At 34.5% G+C, this 18,746-nt stretch overlaps 1 pseudogene across 1 annotated transcript in view; it reads right to left on the bottom strand.

The window, feature by feature from the left end:
- The window catches only part of LOC143226987 (extracellular serine/threonine protein CG31145-like), a 28,553-nt pseudogene extending 22,547 nt beyond the window's left edge, over positions 1-6,006 (bottom strand). The window contains exons 1-3 of the transcript XR_013014820.1: positions 5,940-6,006; positions 5,600-5,675; positions 4,067-4,194 (exon numbers count right to left, since the gene is read on the bottom strand). The product of XR_013014820.1 is annotated as an extracellular serine/threonine protein CG31145-like (transcript). The remainder of the gene's footprint in view (positions 1-4,066; positions 4,195-5,599; positions 5,676-5,939) is intronic.
- Positions 6,007-18,746: the final 12,740 nt, after the last annotated feature.

Raw genomic sequence — 18,746 nt, 5'->3', positions numbered from 1 at the left:
TGTAACAATACCTACCAACATGAACAATAGACATGGTAGCCATGTCATGTAGAAGATCAGTAATTGTAACAATACCTACCATCGTGAACAATAGACATGGTAGCCATGTCATGTAGAAGATCAGTAATTGTAAGAATACCTACCAACGTGAACAATAGATGGTAGCCATGTCATGTAGAAGATCAGTAATTGTAAGAATACCTACCAACGTGAACAATAGACATGGTAGCCATGTCATGTAGAAGATCAGTAATTGTAACAATACCTACCAACGTGAACAATAGACATGGTAGCCATGTCATGTAGAAGATCAGTAATTGTAACAATACCTACCAACATGAACAATAGACATGGTAGCCATGTCATGTAGAAGATCAGTAATTGTAACAATACCTACCAACGTGAACAATAGACATGGTAGCCATGTCAAGTAGAAGATCAGTAATTGTAATAATACCTGCCAACATGAACAATAGACATGGTAGAAATGTCATGTACAAAATCATTAATTGTAACAATAGACATAGTAGCCATGTCATGTAGAAGATCAGTAATTGTAACAATACCTACCAACATGAACAATAGACATGGTAGAAATGTCATGTACAAAATCATTAATTGTAACAATAGACATAGTAGCCATGTCATGTAGAAGATCAGTAATTGTAACAATACCTGCCAACTTGAACAATAGACATGGTAGAAATGTCATGTACAAAATCATTAATTGTAACAATAGACATAGTAGCCATGTCATGTAGAAGATCAGTAATTGTAACAATACCTACCAACGTGAACAATAGACATGTTAGCCATGTCATGTAGAAGATCAGTAATTGTAACAATACCTACCAACGTGAACAATAGACATGGTAGCCATGTCATGTAGAAGATCAGTAATTGTAACAATACCTACCAACGTGAACAATAGACATGGTAGCCATGTCATGTAGAAGATCAGTAATTGTAACAATACCTACCAACGTGAACAATAGACATGGTAGCCATGTCATGTAGAAGATCAGTAATTGTAACAATACCTGCCAACATGAACAATAGACATGGTAGAAATGTCATGTACAAAATCATTAATTGTAACAATAAACATAGTATCCATGTCATGTAGAAGATCAGTAATTGTAACAATACCTACCAACGTGAACAATAGACATGGTAGCCATGTCATGTAGAAGATCAGTAATTGTAACAATACCTACCAACGTGAACAATAGACATGGTAGCCATGTCATGTAGAAGATCAGTAATTGTAACAATACCTGCCAACATGAACAATAGACATGGTAGAAATGTCATGTACAAAATCATTAATTGTAACAATAGACATAATAGCCATGTCATGTAGAAGATCAGTAATTGTAACAATACCTACCAACGTGAACAATAGACATGGTAGCCATGTCATGTAGAAGCTCAATAATTGTAACAATACCTACCAACGTGAACAATAGACATGGTAGCCATGTCATGTAGAAGATCAGTAATTGTAACAATACATACCAACGTGAACAATAGACATGGTAGCCATGTCATGTAGAAGATCAGTAATTGTAACAATACCTAGCAACGTGAACAATAGACATGGTAGCCATGTCATGTAGAAGATCAGTAATTGTAAGAATACCTACCAACGTGAACAATAGACATGGTAGCCATGTCATGTAGAAGATCAGTAATTGTAACAATACCTAGCAACGTGAACAATAGACATGGTAGCCATGTCATGTAGAAGATCAGTAATTGTAACAATACCTACCAACGTGAACAATAGACATGGTAGCCATGTCATGTAGAAGATCAGTAATTGTAACAATACCTGCCAACATGAACAATAGACATGGTAGAAATGTCATGTACAAAATCATTAATTGTAACAATACCTACCAACATGAACAATAGACATGGTAGCCATGTCATGTAGAAGATCAGTAATTGTAACAATACCTACCAACGTGAACAATAGACATGGTAGCCATGTCATGTAGAAGATCAGTAATTGTAACAATACCTACCAACGTGAACAATAGACATGGTAGCCATGTCATGTAGAAGATCAGTAATTGTAACAATACCTGCCAACATGAACAATAGACATGGTAGAAATGTCATGTACAAAATCATTAATTGTAACAATAGACATAGTAGCCATGTCATGTAGAAGATCACTTATTGTAACAATACCTACCAACATGAACAATAGACATGGTAGCCATGTCATGTAGAAGATCAGTAATTGTAAGAATACCTACCAACGTGAACAATAGACATGGTAGCCATGTCATGTAGAAGATCAGTAATTGTAACAATACCTACCAACGTGAACAATAGACATGGTAGCCATGTCATGTAGAAGATCAGTAATTGTAACAATACATACCAACGTGAACAATAGACATGGTAGCCATGTCATGTAGAAGATCAGTAATTGTAACAATACCTACCAACGTGAACAATAGACATGGTAGCCATGTCATGTAGAAGATCAGTAATTGTAACAATACCTGCCAACATGAACAATAGACATGGTAGAAATGTCATGTACAAAATCATTAATTGTAACAATAGACATAGTAGCCATGTCATGTAGAAGATCAGTAATTGTAACAATACCTGCCAACATGAACAATAGACATGGTAGAAATGTCATGTACAAAATCATTAATTGTAACAATAGACATAGTAGCCATGTCATGTAGAAGATCAGTAATTGTAACAATACCTACCAACGTGAACAATAGACATGGTAGCCATGTCATGTAGAAGATCAGTAATTGTAACAATACCTACCAACGTGAACAATAGACATGGTAGCCATGTCATGTAGAAGATCAGTAATTGTAACAATACCTAGCAACGTGAACAATAGACATGGTAACCATGTCATGTAGAAGATCAGTAATTGTAACAATACCTACCAACATGAACAATAGATATGGTAGCCATGTCATGTAGAAGATCAGTAATTGTAACAATACCTACCAACGTGAACAATAGACATGGTAGCCATGTCATGTAGAAGATCAGTAATTGTAACAATACCTACCAACGTGAACAATAGACATGGTAGCCATGTCATGTAGAAGATCAGTAATTGTAACAATACCTGCCAACATGAACAATAGACATGGTAGAAATGTCATGTACAAAATCATTAATTGTAACAATAGACATAGTAGCCATGTCATGTAGAAGATCAGTAATTGTAACAATACCTACCAACATGAACAATAGACATGGTAGCCATGTCATGTAGAAGATCAGTAATTGTAACAATACCTACCAACGTGAACAATAGACATGGTAGCCATGTCATGTAGAAGATCAGTAATTGTAACAATACCTACCAACGTGAACAATAGACATGGTAGCCATGTCATGTAGAAGATCAGTAATTGTAACAATACCTACCAACGTGAACAATAGACATGGTAGAAATGTCATGTAGAAGATCAGTAATTGTAACAATACCTATCAACGTGAACAATAGACATGGTAGCCATGTCATGTAGAAGATCAGTAATTGTAACAATACCTACCAACGTGAACAATAGACATGGTAGCCATGTCATGTAGTAGATCAGTAATTGTAACAATACCTACCAACGTGAACAATAGACATGGTAGCCATGTCTTGTAGAAGATCAGTAATTGTAACAATACCTACCAACGTGAACAATAGACATGGTTGCCATGTCATGTAGAAGATCAGTAATTGTAACAATACCTGCCAACATGAACAATAGACATGGTAGCCATGTCATGTAGAAGATCAGTAATTGTAACAATACCTACCAACATGAACAATAGACATGGTAGCCATGTCATGTAGAAGATCAGTAATTGTAACAATACCTACCAACATGAACAATAGACATGGTAGCCATGTCATGTAGAAGATCAGTAATTGTAACAATACCTACCAACGTGAACAATAGAGATGGTAGCCATGTCATGTAGAAGATCAGTAATTGTAAGAATACCTACCAACGTGAACAATAGACATGGTAGCCATGTCATGTAGAAGATCTGTAATTGTAACAATACCTACCAACGTGAACAATAGACATGGTAGCCATGTCATGTAGAAGATCATCTATAACTTTGTCTTCTTCCTTATACAATTCGTTCTGACTTATTCCAAGGTGAAAGATCTCCCAGTTTGAAAGGTTTCTTCCACTATAAAGAAGAAAGCATTTTGTGTATTATATTAATATTAACCATTTAGTGAAGTTTCCTCTTGTGTTATCAAAAAATATTTTATTTTCTATATGAATATAAACGAGTTGGTAAAGTTTTTTGTACTATAGAACATTTGACTTACGGACTTCAGTCATAGAAGTGTTCATGTTAAGAATAGGAAACTTTCAGCTTACCCATTCTGAATTCAGAATCGTAAATAAGTTAGATATGTGTATTTCACGTGGAATACCAAGTTATGTATTCATATTCTGATATAACAACATTTTGAAGAAGAAAGACTTGATATCCATTTGATTTTTGTAGTCAGAGTATTAGAAGTGAAGAGGTTGTGGTGTGTGAACCACAGATATCTAAACCTGGGTTGTAACTTTCTAAGTCTTTAGATTAGAAGTGAAGAGGTTGTGGTGTGTGAACCACAGATATCTAAACCTGGGTTGTAACTTTCCAATTCTTTAGATTAGAAGTGAAGAGGTTGTGGCGTGTGAACCACAGATATATAAACCTGGGTTGTAACTTTCTAAGTCTTTAGATTAGAAGTGAAGAGGTTGTGGTGTGTGAACCACAGATACCTAAACCTGGGTTGTAACTTTCTAAGTCTTTAGATTAGAAGTGAAGAGGTTGTGGTGTGTGAACCACAGATATCTAAACCTGGGTTGTAACGTTCCAAGTCTTTAGATTAGAAGTGAAGAGGTTGTGGTGTGTGAACCACAGATATATAAACTTGGGTTGTAACTTTCCAATTCTTTAGATTAGAAGTGAAGAGGTTGTGGTGTGTGAACCACAGATATCTAAACCTGGGTTGTAACTTTCTAAGTCTTTAGATTAGAAGTGAAGAGGTTGTGGTGTGTGAACCACAGATATCTAAACCTGGGTTGTAACTTTCTAAGTCTTTAGACTTGCCTTAGACTTTAGACTTTGGGGTTTGGAATGAGACGGAAAGAGGATCTTGTTTTTGGGCCTACATTTTTGGGAGGGGGGTTGAGAAATTGCTTCGTGTATGTTTCGGGTTGATTGCTACAAATGTCTAAAACACCAACGCTCAGCAGAGCCACTTTCCGACTTCATTACTAGTTAACTAAAATATGAACTAATTAGCAACAAGCCATATGCGCATTTACCAAAAGTTTACCGCCCCTGACCCATAGTTTCGATAGTCATGGTGGGCACAGCACAGATAGCCCATTATGTAGCTTTGAGCTTACTTCAAATAATCATTTATATAGCAAGTGTTACAGAATTTAATATATTACAGTTACAACACATTCAGAGACTATTAACAAACAATACTTAGATGTTTGCCGTCCGTTTTCTTATTATTTACCATCAACAAATTATTTCTTCAGTCAGTAGAAAATAAGAAAAAAACCGAAAAAAATCTTACTTGGGATTGATCCTAGTAACTCCGCCAGTGTGGGATTGAACTTCTTTTGGCGTTTTCCTCTCCTGGTCCGTCGTACCTTTGGGGTATTTTTGTCACTAGGTTTAACAGGTCAGAAAAATCATCTACTGCTTCGTCATGTGGCTTCACTTTCGTCTCTTCTAAACCTTTGGCTAATCTGAGACTTTCGTTGTCATACGACTCCTCTTCTTTGGTATTCGTCACGCTCGCGAAAGGACTTTAACGGCAGATGCGGCCGTTCCTTTTCTTGAAATATTCACTTCTCCGTCTCTGTTGAGGAACCATTTGTTAAAATTGCTAGGGGTTAAGTCGTTAAGTTCACCTGAATAATTAACCCTGAGCCTTATCCTAGTTTCTCGCAGGTGAAATTCTATCAATACCACTACCATTGTTACAAGAACCACACCACCAATGATACGATGTTTTAACTTCATTTCACTGATGTCAGAAACCTAAGGATGTTCACACATTATCTTTATTACCAGTTTTGAGAGGGCTTTAAAACCTTGTCACCATCGAAGTAAAGCCAGTCTGTGTAAGAACAGCTTTGCTGTGAGCAAAGCTCCAGTCTTTACAAGCTGAGCGATAGATACATCATTCTCGTGTGATGGTTTTCACAGTAACAAATCTCTACCTCATGGGGACATCATCCGCTCCATCCAGTCTTTTCTTACATTCGTGTAGAAAGTTTTACAAACTCGAACTGCGCAAGTCTTTCCTCGTGCATCGTGCGTGCTACCAGAAAGACAAAAGACAATTTGTATTGTTAATTCATAGTCAGTTTTAATTACACCATTAACCATAAGGACACATCAATAGTTTTATTTACACCATTAACCATAAGGACACACCAATAGTTTTATTTAGACCATTAACCATAAGGACACATCAATAGTTTTATATACACCATTAACCATAAGGACACATCACTAGTTTTATATACACCATTAACCATAAGGACACATCAATAGTTTTATTTACACCATTAACCATAAGGACACATCAGTAGTTTTATATACACCATTAACCATAAGGACACATCAATAGTTTTATTTACACCATTAACCATAAGGACACATCAATAGTTTTATATACACCATTAACCATAAGGACACATGAATAGTTTTATTTACACCACTAAATATAAGGACACATCAATAGTTTTATATACACCATTAACTATAAGGACACATCAGTAGTTTTATATACACCATTAACCATAAGGACACATCAGTAGTTTTATATACACCATTAACCATAAGGACACATCAATAGTTTTATTTACACCATTAACCATAAGGACACATCAATAGTTTTATATACACCATTATCCATAAGGACACATCAGTAGTTTTATATACACCATTAACCATAAAGACACATCAATAGTTTTATTTACACCATTAACCATAAGGACACATCAATAGTTTTATTTACACCATTATCATAAGGACACATCAATAGTTTTATTTACACCATTAACCATAAGGACACATCAATAGTTTTATTTACACCATTAACCATAAGGACACATCAATAGTTTTATTTACACAATTAACCATAAGGACACATCAATAGTTTTATTTACACTATTAACCATAAGGACACATCAATAGTTTTATTTACATCATTAACCATAAGGACACATCAATAGTTTTATTTACACCATTAAATATAAGGTCACATCAGTAGTTTTCTATACACCATTAACCATAAGGACACATGAATAGTTTTATTTACACCATTAAATATAAGGACACATCAATAGTTTTATTTACTCCATTAACCGTAAGGACACATCAGTAGTTTTATATACACCATTAACCATAAGGACACATCAATAGTTTTATTTACACCATTAACCATAAGGACACATCAATAGTTTTATTTACACCATTAAATATAAGGACACATCAATAGTTTTATTTACTCCATTAACCGTAAGGACACATCAGTAGTTTTATATACACCATTAACCATAAGGACACATCAATAGTTTTATTTACACCATTAACCATAAGGACACATCAATAGTTTTATTTACACCATTAACCATAAGGACACATCAGTAGTTTTCTATACACCATTAACCATAAGGACACATGAATAGTTTTATTTACACCATTAAATATAAGGACACATCAATAGTTTTATTTACACCATTAACCGTAAGGACACATCAGTAGTTTTATATACACCATTAACCATAAGGACACATCAATAGTTTTATTTACACCATTAACCATAAGGACACATCAATAGTTTTATTTACACCATTATCCATAAGGACACATCAGTAGTTTTATTTACACAATTAACCATAAGGACACATCAATAGTTTTATTTACACTATTAACCATAAGGACACATCAATAGTTTTATTTACATCATTAACAATAAGGACACATCAATAGTTTTATTTACACCATTAACCATAAGGACACATCAGTAGTTTTCTATACACCATTAACCATAAGGACACATCAATAGTTTTATTTACACCATTAAATATAAGGACACATCAATAGTTTTATTTACACCATTAACCATAAGGACACATCAGTAGTTTTATATACACCATTAAACAGAAAAAATATTTTATATCAGTTTTATTTACACAATTAACAATGAAGATGCATCATATGAATGTTATTTATACCATTAACCAGAAGAATAAATCACACAGAAATTTAAACTTATCCGAAAGTAATTTTAGTTTGGTTTGAATTTCGCGCAAAGCCACACGAGGGCTGTCTGCGCTAGCCGTCCCTAATTTAGTAGTGTAAGGTTAGAGGGAAGGCAGCTAGTTATTACCATTCACCGCCAACTCTTGGCTACTCTTTTTCCAACGAATAGTGCAATTGAACGTCACATTATAACGCCCCCATCGGTGAAAGGGCGAGCACGTTTGGTTCGACAAGTATTTGAATGTGTGACCCTCTGATTAAGAGTCTAGTGTCTTAACTACCTGGCCATGCCGGGTCAGTAATCGTGGTATTTATAATTATAGTTTTACGATAAACAGATAGATAAATTTGTTCTACCCAGAGCCACAGATAACAACGTTATTAACCAAAGGTACTATCAGTAAGGTGAGAGCAAATTTAACTTTAAAATATTCGCTTACATTTTTGATATACAAAAACAATTAAAATACAAAACGTTCTATGGAAATACCTTGGTTACAAAACTATTTGATTTAAGCGTTTTTGATTAACAATGATGCGAAACAAGAGATATAATTACTGTTTGATTTGCTAATTGACTTTTGGCGCAAAACGCTACGTTTCAAGTAGTCTTTTAAACCGATGTGAAATGCTGGAATAATTTGGTTTTCACTTCGTTGTGTCTACAATTTTAAAAATGTCTAAACTTTATCTCATTATGTTGTTAACAATAAGTGCTAAAAGCTTAATTAAGAAATTGGGTAAATTTATTATCCTTTTTTTGATTTATTAAACTTAATTTAATAATAGCCTAACGACGAATATTATCCTAATCGCCAAGTTCTTGACACGATCGTACCTGAAAAAGACACACATGGTAACAAATTAGTCAACTATGAAGTTAACAAGAATTGCCGGCATGAAACCTAAGGTCTAACTTATAATTACTCACAAAAAGTATTTCCAACACTAGAATTAGTGACTTTATTACGACTCTTTTGTTTGTTTTTCCCATTACATATAATTTAATCAATATATTTGATCTTCCCCACCAAAGGCGGACGGAGGCTATGCTTTCATCTCTTTGTTTCTTTGTGAGTGTGTGCTTTTCAGCAAGAATTCTCAAAAACAGCTGAATGGATTTAGACGAAAATTGGTATATATTTGAACTATGACCCAACGTAGAATTGTTTAGTTTTGGAAGGTCAAAGTCAAAGCCAGGGACCCATTGGTTTTACACCATATTTGCTCTATAACTTAGTAAAAAATGATCCCATTTTGATGAAAGTTGGCGGATTTATGCAGTATAGTATTCTTAACCGAGCTGCGAAAAAAAGTTCGCATCTATTGAAAACGACGGACATACGGACAAAATTTCATATTTTATGAGGGCCAAGTATGATCAGTGTTGTGTGGCAGGGTTATGTATGCCCTCTAATTCAGAACTGTTTGATATTTTCCCATTACAAAGACTTAACCAAGCGTTTCATTATAGTTTTATTTTGTTTTATACAATTATAAGTGATTTAATGGATAATTCAATTCGTTCTTTAGAGGGTCAGCGAAAATTTTACGATCTTACAACGCTAAAATTCGAGATTTGATTCTCGTGGACAAAATGAAGGTTATCCCTTGTGTAGCTTTGTGCTAAAACAGACAAACTGTAATTTCATGATAAATTTCTTTGGTTTCAATCCATTACAAAGATTTGCATTGTTTGTTTTTAAGTGAAAAGCTACATAACAGGTTCTCTGTTCTGTGACAGCCATGGGTCTAGAAACCCAGTTCCTAGGGTAGTAATACTGCTGAGCCACTGGGGTACTATTGAAAAGATCCTAACCAATAAATTAATAACAACATTAATTTATTCCATCAAAATTACCCAACGAATTTAAGAGTGAACACAAATGCGACGTTTTTAATCTAAACTAATATTGTGGACACTAGTCCTTATTAGGTTAAATTAACATTGTGAATATTAACCCTAGTTAAGTTAAACTAACATTGTGGGTACTAGCCCTAGTTAGGTTAAATTAACATTGTGGATACTAACCCTAGTTAGGTTAAAATAACATTTGTGGGTACTAGCCCTAGTTAGGTTAAACTAACATTGTGGAAGGTTTTATTTTTGTTTTTAACTCTTAATATATGGCACAACAAAAGTGCCTGAAAAGGAATTACGTCCTCCAAATGCATTTTTTTTAATTATTAAACGGACATAACTGATAATTAGAGGAAACTATACTTTGTCAAAAGTTTTAAAAATTAATTATTCGTGTGTTTTTTTTATAGCAAAGCCACATTGGGCTATCTGTTCAGCCTACCCAGTGGGATCGAACCCCCCATTCTAGCATTGTAAACCCGTAGACTTACCGCTGTACTAGCGGGTTGATTGATTATTCGTCGCTTGCTTTTTCTTTTCTCAGAACAAAACCAAATGAACCCATTCTGCTCGGTTCATGGCGAGGAATCGAACCCAGGATTTTAGCATTATGAGTCTTTAAACTTACTGCTGTTCCAGCAGGGGAACAAATTTAGTAATTGTAAATTTTCAAACCAGCAACAAATATTTCTCTAGAATAAAAAAATTAAAACATTCTTTGCTCACTACGGGTATCGAAATCCGGTTTCCAGCGATGCGAGTTCTTAAACATATGAATATGCTACTGGGATTACATCAAAGGATAACACAAAGATTACATCAGAAATATTTATATATTATATGAACAGTGTTCTTCAGGCTATCAAATAGTTGTGTTTCATTGGTAAATTATCATTTTGTTCCAGGACAGAGCTTGTGTTTCATTGGTAAATTATCATTTTGTTCCAGGACAGAGCTTGTGTTTCATTGGTAGATTATCATTTTGTTCCAGGACAGAGCTTGTGTTTCATTGGTAAATTATCATTTTGTTCCAGGACAGAGCTTGTGTTTCATTGGTAGATTATCATTTTGTTCCAGGACAGAGCTTGTGTTTCATTGGTAAGTTATCATTTCGTTCCAGGACAGAGCTTGTGTTTCATTGGTAGATTATCATTTTGTTCCAGGACAGAGCTTGTGTTTCATTGGTAAGTTATCATTTCGTTCCAGGACAGAGCTTGTGTTTCATTGGTAAGTTATCATTTCGTTCCAAGACAGAGCTTGTGTTTCATTGGTAGATTATCATTTTGTTCCAGGACAGAGCTTGTGTTTCATTGGTAAGTTATCATTTCGTTCCAGGACAGAGCTTGTGTTTCATTGGTAAGTTATCATTTCATTCAAGGACAGAGCTTGTGTTTCATTGGTAAGTTATCATTTCATTCAAGGACAGAGCTTGTGTTTCATTGGTAAATTATATTTTCATTCCAGGACAGAGCTTGTGTTTCATTGGATAATTCACAGATTCTCATGTTATTCGTATAACATTCAATTTTTATACTACAATATTTTATTTGCATGCCATTCAGTTGTTACACGTCAAAGTTTCCACTTACTTTGGTTCACATTTTACGTCAAATTCCCGTGAAAATATTTCAGTTGCTTGTAACAAATAACACGATTTTTTTGGAAATGAAGCTAAAACGGTGTTTTTTGTGTCGCTGACATGTTTTCTTTATATTCCCAGCCTTTAGTTTAACATGTAGTTGCTTTGTTTGCATAACGTACCACAGGCCATCTCGGTTTCTATTTTTTGGTAGACCAAGTAAGGTAGTAGCAAAGTCACAATAGGGGCGAGGCACGCAAGAATGAGGCATTCAAAGTGAGCCGAGAGAAATATTCCCAACGAGTCATAAACTGAGTTCACATAGACCACTAGACGGCTGCATGCTGAGAAAGTTACAATTTGTGACGCTTGTGGCGCCACCTGTGGCTCTGTTCACACTTCACGTAATTAAGTCTATTGTTGAAGTTGGTATTGTGAGTGACTGTGAAAATTGTGGTATGTAGTTCGAATCCGTCTAACAGCTCAAACTTCGACAGTGATTGCACCGCCGAGATTTACACTCAACGCGAAACTGGTGCTTCGTTAGATGAGTATACAGCTTGTATGAGACTAGTCAAAAGGGTTCATTAATTATGACAGCCTCGGTCTGAGTTAGCAAGTGTGAAAAAAAACCCACAAAAATCTATCTTTGTTTTTTAGTAAACTAAAAATAAGTGAAGTTATCTAGACAGATGAGTTTCGTCTAAAACTTGACTAGAAGATTTATAACAAAATAAATTACGATTATTTATTTGTAAATATCTTTGCCACAGTTATACATTCAGATAGATATCCGTAACTTAAATACATTTCTAGATTTCGTTGGCTGAAACTGTGGTGACAACTGGATCACTTTTTTGGTTAAAGACTATTCGGTTTGCTGCTTGTTTAATTAAAACCGATTTGATAATCATTGATTGCCAGATTTATCTAAAACAGTTTTAATATTTCAGGTTTTGGCTCAAATTGTGCAACTGGATGTATAAAAATGACAAAACAAATCTGTAGCAGTCGTATAAAGGGTTGAGTTTGTTTATGCATATTAATGTAAGTCGTGTGAGAATCCAGTCGATATACAGTGTGGTGGAACGGACTGTATCAGAAATACATTTAGACATTATATGGCATTCGTAGGTAGTGTGATTCCACTGACATTTGATCGCTTTTTAGGACATTATTTAACAACCCCTTTGGCGTAAAATATTCATAGATGTAAATCATAAAATGTATTTAGGTCGTAGATTTAGAATTTCGAAGTAAGTGGTTAAAGCTGTCCATGTACTCCAGGCAACAGTATACAACACAATAAAGAAGGATCTTTGTCTGAAAAAGCGACATAACTCACGTTTACACAAGCTTCTTAAACGAATGTTTGCCCCATCCTTGCATTCCCTAAGTACTAAGAGATAAAGTAGGTATCCATGATATTTCTAGTAAAGAATGACATATCAAGTCAATGGATACTAAGTATATGGATTTCTTGTGACTATATTTGATTACTTCAATTTTGCGCAAAACTGTTTGAGGGCTAGCTGGTTCTTATCTTCTAACTGTGAAGTGATAAACTGTAGAGAAGCCAGTCAACATCACTCACCACTATAGAATAGAGGGATTGACCATCACATTATAAAATTCTCTTGGTTGAGAGGGCGAGCATGTACGGTAATGTTATCCAAACCTACGACCCGCAAATTGCAAACCGAGTATTAGGACATGCCAAATATAGTTGAAACTTGGAAACAATCCATCATTCTTACACACTAAGCGACTTATGGAGAGCAACAAGGAGAAGGGGTTCGCTTAGACACGAAAGTCTTACGGTGGGTCGTTTTGCAATGGAAAAAATGATACACCCTCGAAATTCAACAATAAAAATTAAAATTGCGAGAGGTAGCGTTTCCTACACTTCATCAGTGGTTTATGCGTCAGTTAATTAACTGTTTTAACTGACTAAATTATTACAAGTATTAGTTCATCTTTGCGATTCTGAAACGTTTCTGTATTTCACTTTTTTTTTTAAAGTGAAGTAAAAAGTTTTCAAATGGTTCGCGAGTTTCAGAAGAAAATTCAAGTTATGAATTAGTATAAAGAGTAAATATTTAAACAGTAATATATGAAGTTGAATTCATATCAATTCAATAAAGTTACAGCTATAAAGTCTGTCAGTGGAACAGCGTTAAGTCTGTGGTTTGTTTGTTTGATTTTGGATTTCGCGCAAAGCTCCACGAGGACTATCTGCGCTAGCCGTCCCTCATTTAGCAGTGTAGGACTGGAGAGAAGGCAGCTAGTCATCACCACCCACTGCCAACTCTTTGGCTACTTTTTCACCACCGAATAGTGGGATTGACCGTCACATTATGATGCACCCATGACTAAAATGGCGCACATGTTTGGTGTGACGGGATTGGAACCCAGGACTCTCAGATTACGAGTCGAGCATCCTACGTCTATGGATTTACAACGCTAAAGTCCGTGGTTTCATTCCCCTCAGTGGACACAGAAATTAGCCAGGTGTGGCTTTGCTATAAGAAAAACACACACACACACACAACAGAAAGTTAAGTGATTTAAAAATGAACTAGTGACATATACACAAAGTAAATTATATGTGTACGAAGAAAAAACTTTAAATCAAGATTTATGGACGTAAATTAATTGTTCAAGTATTAAAACCAGTTAAAATAAAGTAAATTTCAAAAGCTCAAGCCCTCGTTTTGAAACTGTTTAGGCTACTTATAAAACTTCGTACTGCGTTAGAACTTGTTTCTACTAAACGCTTATCAGTGGCTCAGAGACAAATTGTAAAACTCACAACTCTAAAACTCAGGTATTGATTCTTGTGGTGGGGAAAACACGGATAGTCTATTCTAGAGATATACGTTTAAAGAAAACAAATCCTTATCAAACTTCTTATTGTGTAAAAATGTACACTATATCTCTTGTTTTAACACATTAATATACAGTATTTCTCATGTTTTAACACCTTAATGTACAGTATTTCTCATGTTTTAACACCTTAATGTACAGTATTTCTCAAGTTTTAACACATCAATGTACAGCATTTCTCAAGTTTTAACACATCAATGTACAGTATTTCTCAAGTTTTAACACGTTAATGTACAGTATTTCTCAAGTTTTAACACATTAATGTACAGTATTTCAAGTTTTAACACGTTAATGTACAGTATTTCTCAAGTTTTAACACCTTAATGTACACTATTTCAAGTTTTAACACGTTAATGTACAGTATTTCTCAAGTTTTAACACCTTAATGTACACTATTTCTCAAGTTTTAACACGTTAATGTACAGTATTTCTCAAGTTTTAACACGTTAATTTACAGTATTTCTCAAGTTTTAACACCTTAATGTACACTATTTCTCAAGTTTTAACACGTTAATGTACAGTATTTCTCAAGTTTTAACACCTTAATGTACACTATTTCTCAAGTTTTAACACGTTAATGTACAGTATTTCTCAAGTTTTAACACCTTAATGTACACTATTTCTCAAGTTTTAACACCTTAATGTACAGTATTTCTCAAGTTTTAACACATTAATGTACAGTATTTCAAGTTTTAACACGTTAATGTACAGTATTTCTCAAGTTTTAACACCTTAATGTACAGTATTTCTCAAGTTTTAACAAGGTAATGTATTGTAAATTCTTAACCATACCCACTTCCAACTTTCAAGGGTTTCGAGATGTCCCAGTGACATGCATAGTCGAAATTTATTGAATGGATGTTGACATGTCTCATGACATTTCTGTATGTAAAAATCAAGGAGAGGGAGAAATCCTACATGCCAAGACTTACAGGGTATTTCCAGTTAATAAACAAGGCAAAATGGAGGTAATTGTAAGAAAAGGTTACGCTAAGAAGGTCACTTGTACACGATCCGCTAAACCAAGCATGTTCTACGTTATTGGTAAGGAAAAACCACAGTAAACACAACCACACACACATAACAAAAAACTAAACTTATTTGGGATAAACTGAAAACTGAACATGTTACATTGCGAATAACACTATTAGTAAGAGTTTAATAAAAACTAAAGAAACAATTATGAGAAATAGCTCAATATTTGTCATGGTGTTATTACATAAACACATTAAATGAAATTTAACAGGAAATGATAAAATATTAAAATCTGTGTCCACAGATGAATGCGTTGTGCCGAACAATCAATTTGCAGCCCGAAACGTTAACCACTAGACCACAAGAAAGTTACAAAAATATCACAATCAAAGGAAAACTGATATCGATCTAAAATACGTCAAGAAGTGAAAAGGCTTAGCCACAGACGTTTTACTAACACCTTTCGGCGACCTGGCATGGCCAAGTGGTTGAGGTACTCGATTTGTAATCTGAGGGTCACGGGTTCGAATCCTCGTCACACCAAGCATACTCGCCTTTTCAACCGTGGGGGCGTTATACGTAACGGTCAATCCCACTATTCGTTGGTCAAAGAAGTAGCTCAAGAATTGTCGGTGGGTGGTGATAACTAGCTGCCTTCCCTCTAGTCTTACACTGCTACATTAGGAACGGCTAGCACAGATATCCCTCGTGCAGCTTTGCGCGAAATTCAAACCGAACTTCGTTTCGGTTGTAATGACTGACACCTATTTTCTAAGTACTGTATCATGATATCTAACTAACAAAGCAATCTCCAGATGTGTGCATATATTTTTTGTAATTCAATGTTTCGACCACGTAGTATTTAGTTGTTTATCATTGAATTAGAAACTATTCCTTATCAGTACAACCGTTTGTTCTATTTAACATAGATCAAGTTAGTTAGATCTTAGTGACTTATCGTTATAATCTAGTGACACAACGTGCTCTTTTCCTCTCTGATCTAAACAAGAACATTGTTGTTATCGCTACTTTGACACATCTGAATATTTTCAAATATTAAAACCACTTTCTAGTAGCGGAGAATTGTTTCATCGTTCAAGTCTCGAGGAAATATGATTTTGAAATAAACTCAATTTTACTTAATTCGGCGAATGCAGTGTTCTTTATACAACAATGAAACTATGTACCAAAATATAGCACCAACTGTTACTAGACCTGGTTACTAGACCTTATTAGGAAGTACTAACTGCTTTGTATTGGTTACTAGGCCTTGTTAGGAAGTACTAACTAGTTTTATTGGTTACTAGAGCTTGTTAGGAAGTACTAACTAGTTTTTATTGGTTACTAGAGCTTGTTAGGAAGTACTAACTAGTTTTTATTGGTTACTAGGCCTTGTTAGGAAGTACTAACTAGTTTTTATTAGTTACTAGGCCTTGTTAGGAAGTACTAACTAGTTTTTATTGGTTACTAGGCCTTGTTATGAAGTACTAACTAGTTTTTATTGGCTACTAGACCTTGTTAGGAAGTACTAACTAGTTTTTATTGGTTACTAGAGCTTGTTAGGAAGTACTAACTAGTTTTATTGGTTACTAGAGCTTGTTAGGAAGTACTAACTGCTTTTTTATTGGTTACTAGGCTTTGTTAGGAAGTACTAACTAGTTTTTATTGGTTACTAGAGCTTGTTAGGAAGTACTAACTGCTTTTTATTGGTTACTAGGCCTTGTTAGGAAGTACTAACTAGTTTTTATTGGTTACTAGGCCTTGTTATGAAGTACTAACTAGTTTTTATTGGTTACTAGGCCTTGTTAGGAAGTACTAACTAGTATTTATTGATTACTAGGCCTTGCTAGGAAGTACTAACTAGTTTTATTGGTTACTAGAGCTTGTTAGGAAGTACTAACTAGTTTTATTTGTTACTAGGCCGTGTTAGGAAGTACTAACTAGTTTTATTGGTTACTAGAGCTTGTTAGGGTGTACTAACTAGTTTTATTGGTTACTAGAGCTTGTTAGGAAGTACTAACTGGTTTTATTGATTACTAGGCCTTGCTAGGAAGTACTAACTAGTTTTATTGGTTACTAGAGCTTGTTAGGAAGTACTAACTAGTTTTATTTGTTACTAGGCCGTGTTAGGAAGTACTAACTAGTTTTTATTGGTTACTAGAGCTTGTTAGGGTGTACTAACTAGTTTTTATTGGTTACTAGAGCTTGTTAGGAAGTACTAACTGGTTTTTATTGGCTACTAGGCCTTGTTAGGAAGTACTAAATAGTTTTTATTGGTTACTAGGTTTTGTTAGGAAGTACTAACTAGTTTTTATTGGTTATTAGGCCTTGTTAGGAAGTACTAACTAGTTTTATTGGTTACTAGAGCTTGTTAGGGAGTACTAACTAGTTTTTATTGGTTACTAGGCCTTGTTAGCGAGTAATAACTGGTTTTTAGTAGTCATTAGACTTTGTAAGAAGGTACTCTAGTGTCTCTAGTTTTTATGTGTCCAATTAAGTAATGTTATATTTCAGACTTTCCAAAGTTTGATTCAGAGTATTAACGATAATGCCGGTTTCTCTATTCTCTGTTCTTTTCTTAAATATAAAGGCTGTTATATCCGTATTGATAAAACAGCATATATTATTTCAATAGGTACATTCCTAGTATATCTTAAAATATTGCTCGCTATCCAGTTCACGTCAAACAAAAACAACAACTGATATGTTTTGAAACAGAGCATGTTCTGATGTTGTTCCCAGAGTATAGTTACTAGTGTGAGGGTTACATTAATAACATAACGTTCAACTTCTAGTCATCCATCTTCTCAAGTTGCGAAAGTCGGGAACAAATACTAAATTACTTCTTGAGGTTAAAGATACGAGCTTACAAGTTATAGAAGAATCGAACAGAAAATCTGGTACCTACAAGAGTTGGAACAACTTAACATCGATTGAGATGATTTGGTAAACTGTAAATTTAATAAACCACGTGCTAAGAAAAAAAGTAAAAAAAGTAACAGTCTAACTCTTTACCCGGGTATACACTATTTGATGAATCGAACATAAAATCTGGTACCTACAAGAGTTGGAACAACTAAACATCGATTGAGATGATTTGGTAAACTGAAAATTTAATAAACCACGTGCTAAGAAAAAAAG

This window comes from Tachypleus tridentatus, chromosome 9 (genome assembly GCF_004210375.1).
Source record: "Tachypleus tridentatus isolate NWPU-2018 chromosome 9, ASM421037v1, whole genome shotgun sequence".
Lineage (NCBI taxonomy): Eukaryota > Metazoa > Arthropoda > Merostomata > Xiphosura > Limulidae > Tachypleus > Tachypleus tridentatus.
Note: the sequence above shows the minus strand (reverse complement) of the source record. Positions and strands in the feature narration are given on the sequence as shown.